A 7,500-nucleotide genomic window follows, 5' to 3' on the forward strand; every position below is an offset into this window, starting at 1 on the left:
AGTGGAGAATGACCGTTGAAGTCACCGAGGATCAAGCAAGTGAATGTAACTCCAGGACCCGCGCTTAAAAGCTAATGATCCTGCAACGTTAACACAATTTTGCAAATGTACACACTATTCAAACGACAGAGTTCAACGAGGCGAACAATACATGCTTGCAAAATGTCTTCCTCTTCTCTGAGACTCGTGGGCAAAACGTCACAAAAACCTTTTCCAACGTAAAATTTATTGAAACAAACAAAATATTTGCTATTAGAGGCAAAAAAACCCTTCCTATTTTAATTGCGTACGTGCAAACAAGAAACACAACAGCAATTAAATAAATTTCAGTTTCACAGTTCAGATCAAACCCTTTTCTGAAGAACCTTGACCGTGAATAATGAAGCACAAAAGAGACAACAAGCTTTCTTTCAAATAATTCTTCACTGTCACATTTCCAATTGTTTTTTTACTTGACGACTTAACAGAGTTGAGTGTAAAACAAGCTGCCAACACACTCCGTGTCAAAAACGCAACTAAGTACATTTCCCACCAGTGTTCAGCATCAAACCCTGGGCAACAAGCTTTCTTTCAAATAATTTTTGACTAACAAGAATTAGTGAAATTTAAATTGTTACCGGAAGACTGTGCAGAATTGAGTACAAATAAATCTAAATAGCCAGACAATAGACTGAGATCACAGGTCCCCTTAAATTGTTCAAATCCTTCTCTGTCTTTGTTAAACCCTTAAGTTACCAGATAATTTTCCATTTGATTTCAGTGTTGTACAAAACACCACACTTGGTGAAATATTACAAACATAGCTCACTTTGATTACGGCTCGACGGGCGAAAGATTGTTGACGAAGTCCATTACCCGTCGCTTTCAAGATTCCAGACATTTATTTTTCACCGCCTGTCTTGTTTATCCAATTGACGTTCCATTCTTGAGCTCCATAAGGGTACATTCTGTTTAAAGATCGTCCAAAACGCCATTTGCATTTTAATCTTCGACGCCATTACAGGTTAATGAAATATTCTACTGCGTCCACCAGAGAAATCTACGCCTTTCTAGTAGCCCCTGAAACCTACCAAAGTACGCCCAAAAGACTCTACGCACAAAGACACCACTTAGCAGGGGAGTGATAGGAAAGACGACGAAAAAAAAAAGACGAAATGAAACGCAGATTCCGACTGGGTTTAGCAACTCAGTAACAAGATATGTCCACACGCTGAAATTTTAAGCTATTGAGTCAATGACGTCTCTCGGTCGGTAATGGGGGACCGTGAAATCCAAACTTTCCACCCAAAGTAAACAGCCTTTGGATAAAAATCAAAGCTCAAAAGTGTTAAGCAACCACACTTTCCGAAAATCTGAAGAAAAAAAGGACGTGATTTTTTTTATCATAGTAGCACTTTAAAGTATTACAATGTACTAAGTTAGGCAAATATCCAAAAGATTTCTGATATAGACATGTTGATTGACATTTTGGATGCCCGTTAAATAAATTAATGTTCAGGATCCTTTCTAAGCCTTTTTATCTCCAATCTCAGCTTCATGTCAGTTTGGAGCTTTCTCTTTCTAAGGCCCGTCATAGATGGATAAGCATTTAAACTTTGTACGATGACTTTTTGTTGCCGGACACTTAGCTTACTTGAACGTCCTCCAGCGTATTTGTCTCCCGCACTTTGTCTTTCCTCAAAAGGTGTTTTTTCATTCTAAAACAAACGATTTCAAAACGTTGTACTTTTCAATGATCTCTCGAGTTAAAAATTTTCTCATTGCGTGCTGAGAAGACAATATTAAATATTTAATGACTGGTCCCGAGGGAAACAGTTACTTTTGTTTTCCGAGAATCTCAATGTTCCTTTGAGGCATAGGCTCGATTACCAGCCGCTGTTTCGGGAAATGAGCCAGCGCTCACTCCCGAAATCACGGCCGTCTCTTCTCGGGGAGGATACCCGAACTCGAGTGAGCGGCGGATATCGAGGCTAGGTGAGGCACAGCCGAGGGGAACATTGAGTTTCGAGGTCGTCGGGCAACATTCGCGTGTCAACAGTGCACTGTTACCCTCTGACGTCACAGATTTTGCAATGTTGCCCTCTCAGAGACTTTTGGTGCGAAACAGTTTTATTGTTAGATATCATGTGACCTCGAAGTACCCAATGAGAGTGCGCTCTGTTGGGGGAAAACATTCGGCTACATAACAAATACCGTTTTTCTGGCTCTACAACGCCTAATAACCATACTGGTCACTTGCTACTTACTGATTAGCACTCTCTGCCATTGTTAAGTCGCAAAAAAATGGCTTTCATAACAAATATGCTCCCATAACTGGAAACGACAATAGCACAAATTAAGAAGCATATAATGGTGTAAAAGTTGGTACAAAGGATTATTTGGGGCAATGAATCTGCTGTAACTTTCTCATTTTCCTATTTTTACAATCTTGGACAAAACTTGCTGGGAAAATGTGACGCTCTAATTTGCCTGTGTGATAAGGATTAAATTCTTCCTACTTTCCCCCCTCCCCCTATTCCAAATGGTTGGTTAAAAAAACGGCCAAAGGCTTGCGCAGTACTTTGCATCATATTATCAACATTGGTAAGGGGGAAAGGGGGGATGGAGGCTTAACATACTTTGTGAGTGCGTGTGAAATGATGCTTAAGCTAGAATTTTTCCCAAGAGTTTTGTCCAAGATTGTAGTTTAGGAGAATAAATAATATAAACTTACTCTTACTTCACCTTGTGTCCTCGTGTCGATTTGAGGCGTTCTGGATTAGTTTGGAAATTTGCTGCGATATTTAAAATTCAAAACTAGTCCAGAATGCCTCAAATCGACATAAGGACACAAGGTGAAGTAAGAGTAAGTTTATTTTATTTATTTTCCTCGCTGTAAACTAGGATTTGACAATTTTTTTCTGCATTTCATGTTTCCCATATAGATCCTACAAACTGTTACGTTGACTGAGTATTCAAATTATGTGTTTGGGTGGCCTGTAGGGAAATTGCCTTCCTCTGCATAGGGATTTTGATAGGTACGCGTTGCCCTAAGGGTTGGGAATTTGACGATCACGCCAAAATCCAGACTATAGACTGTGTAGACCAGGGGATATAAATATCTTTTGTAACGTTTTGTTAGTTTCACGAGAGTATGTATGTTAGGTTGCATAATACTGCTGAAGTATTTTTAGCGTGCTTGTAGGTGTCTCAAGGGGCTAGTACACTATTTAAGGTTGTTCAGTTATGCAAGAGCCATTCGAGGCATCTCTTTCAACCCTAGTTTTTTTCTTTTTATTTACTGTTGTAATTTTCTCTGAGTTTGTGAAACTGTAATGATGTTTTTTGTAAAGCTTTACGCTCGCTGCATCAATAAACGAGATGCCCGCTCCTATTCTGTGCTTTGTGATTATTTAGATTAGTTACAAAATATTTTATAATCGTTTCAGTGTGATTAGAATATAAATATCCCCCTGCTGTTGGTTTTTGCGGTTACTAGTCACGCGTGACTGACTCCCGAATACGTTTGAGTTTTTAACGCATGCTCAACACGAAATGTGGAGCCGACTGGCAGTCTACTTTCCTCTTCCCGAAGAAATTGATCACGTGCTAGGCAACCATAAATGTGCACGTGATCACCTTGTGTCAACTGAATGAACTATGGGAAAGCATGTTAATCCTTCGTCGTTTTCAGAGTAAAACAACGTTCTTGGTTTTTTAATTGTGTTGTAATATTTAACTGAATATTTACATTTCATCTGTCGGGCCAGGAACCCTTCTTTGACGGGTTCCTGAGAAACGTATCTATTGTGACTTCAGGGTGAACTATTTACACAATCGCAAGGTTGAGCGGCCATGTAATTGAAAATCTGAACATCCATGAAATACAAAAACAGACTTGCGAATTATCGCAAATTACAATGCTGACATGCACAAAAGCAGAAGAAATTGTTAATAAATATGAAGTTTGTTACTATCTGAATGTTTTTTTCAATGGGATGTCAAACAGCCAAGTGGATGTTATGCATAATAGGGCACGTTCGGGCGATCAAGTTGAGCGTGTGACCCGTTATAAATCTTTTTTCACAAAATGTTCCCGAATCGTCAAGTCATGATCACCACAGAAGACAAGAACATCATTCTGAAAGCTTATTCTACGCAAAAAGTAGGTTCTGGAGGTAATTTTGAGATTGGAAATCAAGTTTACGGCAGACAAGAATAACATAGTTACGTGTATTTAGACTCTATTTATATTTAAAGGGGCTACAATCAGTGGCAAAAGTCTTGGGACACTCACCATTTGAAGTTGGTTTTCTTACTGAGTTTGAAAAATTGCCCCCTCCCCCCCAGAACAATGTTGCCAATAGTGAACATACATTTCCTTGTCTATTTCAACATTGATTGGGGGGAGGGGGGAAATTTTTTTTTTTAAGTTTTCAGTGGAATTTTGACAGTTATGCTTAGTTTCTGACGTCTGAGAGGTTTTCGGGCCCATTCTGACACTAGCGTCCCAGCTACTTTTGCCACTGATTGTAGGCCACGCTATTTTAGGGGATTTTGTTTAATTTTGTTAATTATAAGCTCCAAAAGTCAAATTGGCAGAGCAAGAGTCTTTCATTTGCAAAATCATGGCCACATAACAACTGAGAATGATTTTCCTGCTTTGTAAATGACATTTTGATATAGATTGATATAAATTTGAAAAAAGGTGGGCCGACGATATTTTAGTTAATTCTATGACCATTCGACCAGTGCTGAAATTGCCTAAAATTGCGTGACCTAGCCCCTTTAATTAAGTTAACACAACAGAAAGATGCTTACCTAATTATGACACGAAAATGCTTTACTATCGCCATAAAAACTATCCAGTTAAACTCGCATATTACACAACATGATGAATTCATAAGGGCCACCTTTTCCAACGGAATATTTTTTGAAACAAACAACATGTTTGCTATTAGAGGCAAAAACCCCTTCCTATTTCATTACGTTAGTGAAGACAAGAAACTCAATCGTGTCAAGTAACACTCCCTGTCAAAAACGCAACTAAATAATTTTCCCACCAGTGTTCAGCATCAAACCCTTTACTTGAATTATCAAGCAAAAAATGGGTAACACAGCTTTCCTTCAAATAATTTTTGACTAACAAGAATTAGTGAAATTTCCAATTGTTACCGGAAGACTGTGCAGATCCAAGTTGTTCAATTCCTTCTCTGTAAGTTACCAGAGGATTTTCCATTTACATTTGAATAACTGCGAATTGTTCTCTCTATTCTATTATGTTGATTGTCTTCTTCGCCGTTAAAAAAATTGCAATAACAGCGAAATATTCCCTTTATTCTATGATTGTTATTGGCTACTTCACCGTTAATGAAATTTTAATAACTGCGAAGCCGTTTCTTTTGTTCTATTATGTTTATTGGCTACTTCCCGGTTAATGAAATTTCAATAACTGCGACACATTTTCCCTCTGTATGTTGTTATTGAGTTAATACTTCGACGTTAATGACATTTGAATAACTGCGAAAAATTCTTTCTGTATTATATATTGAGAGCCTTTGCTGCGAAATTTTATTGTCATCTATAGAGTAGAATAACTGCAAATTTTTCATTTGTCCAAGTACCGTGGTTTCAGTGTTTCACATAACAGGCCAAATGGATGTTATGCATATTTTATATTAGGGGAAGTTCGGGCGATCAAGTTGCGCGTGTGACCCGTTATAAATACTTTTTCACAAAATGCTCCCGAATCGTCAAGTATCACCACAGAAGACAAGAACATCATTTTAAAAGGTTATTCTACGCAAAAAGTAGGTTCTGGAGGTAATTTTGAGAGTGAAAATCGAGTTTACGTCGCATGGTATATTTGAATCGGCGTTTCATTTCGTCGTTTTTTACTGGGTTGCCAGTATGGCAATCCCAGTCGGAAAGTGGGTGGGGTTTGTTTGTTTTGTTATTTTTTATTATTTTTTTTCCGTGTCGGTAAAAGTCTTGTCTGTCACTCCCCTGGTAAGTGGTGTCTTTGTTCATGGAGCCTTCTGCGCGTATTTTCTTAGGATCGAGAGGGTAGTGGAAATGCGTAGATTTCTCCGTTGGAGACAGTAGAATCGTTAACTTAGCCTGCAATGGCGTCGAAAGTCATGTAACGCGAATGGCGTTTTAGTGGATCCTTAAACAAAATACACCCCTTATGGAGCTCAATAATGGAAAGTCAGTAGGATAAACTAGACAGGCGGTGAAAAACCAACACCTGGAATCTCAAAAGCGACGAGTAGTGGACTTCGACAACAATCTATCTCCTGTCGAGCCGAAATCAAAGTGAGCTTTATTTCTAAAATAATATTTTACCAAGTGTGCTGTTATGTAGAACACTGAAGCCAAATGGAAAATTCTCTGGTAACTTATGGGTTCAACAAAGGCAGAGAACGAAGCGAACACCTTACGTGAATCTGTGATCAACTCTGCACAGTCTTCAGGTAAAAAAAATAATTGGCAATGTGACAGCCAAGAATTATTTGAAAGAAAGCTTGTCGTGTATTTTGTGCTTCATTATTCAAGGAAAAGGTTCTTTATGTAACCGGTTTGATCTTGAAATTTAGTTTGTTGCAATATTGCGCATATTTGACACGATTGAGTTTCTTCTCTTCACGCACGTAATGAAATAGAAGGGGTTTTTGCCTCTAATAGCAAATATGTTGTTTGTTTCAAAAAATTGTTCGCTGGAAAAGGTGGCCTTTATGAATTCATCATGTTTTATGATATGCGAGCTTAACTGGATAGTTTTTATGGCAATAGTAAAGCATTTTCTTGTCAAAATGAGGTTAGCGTCTTTCTGGTGTGTTAAGTTAATTAAATCGTGAGTTTGTATTTGCCGTCTGCCGCGTAACCTTGATTTCCACTCTCAAAATTACCTCCAGAAACTACGTTTTGCGTAGAATAAGCTTTTAGAATGATGTTCTTGTTTTACATGAAGCAAGCTAACAAAATCTGTACCTTGCTGAGTTCGCATTTGTTAGTGTTAATAGTATTTTCGGTCCGATGCTTCTGTTTTATGAGGGGTATATTGTTTTGGTCTGCCATCCTGATACTAACCCCGCCGGACAGGGGGGATTAACTTCAGTGAACAACTTCAGTGAACTTTGGTATTACAAAGCTGTCAGATGCTCAGAGGGCACGCTTAAACTTATGGTGAAAAGAAGTTGTGAGGGAACAAATCTGTACCTTGCTTAGTTTGCATTTTTGGGCGTTAAAATAGAATTTTCGGTCCTTTGCTTCTGTTACGGAGTGGTATATTTTTTATTTCGCCAATCCAGATACTAACCCCGCCAGATAGGGATAAAACTTCACGGAAGTTTTGTAGACGCTCAGAGTGCACGCTTAAACTTGTGGTGAACAGAAGTTGTGAGGGAACTTGGAAATGATCAACATGTCAGCGTAGAAGCCAATGTCTCTCGATTCCCTTTTATTTTCTTCAATCTTTCTGGGTTTAGTACTTTGCGAGTAACCACAGGTCTTCTCAGG

The sequence above is a fragment of the Montipora capricornis genome, chromosome 1, assembly GCF_036669925.1.
Source record: "Montipora capricornis isolate CH-2021 chromosome 1, ASM3666992v2, whole genome shotgun sequence".
NCBI lineage: Eukaryota > Metazoa > Cnidaria > Anthozoa > Scleractinia > Acroporidae > Montipora > Montipora capricornis.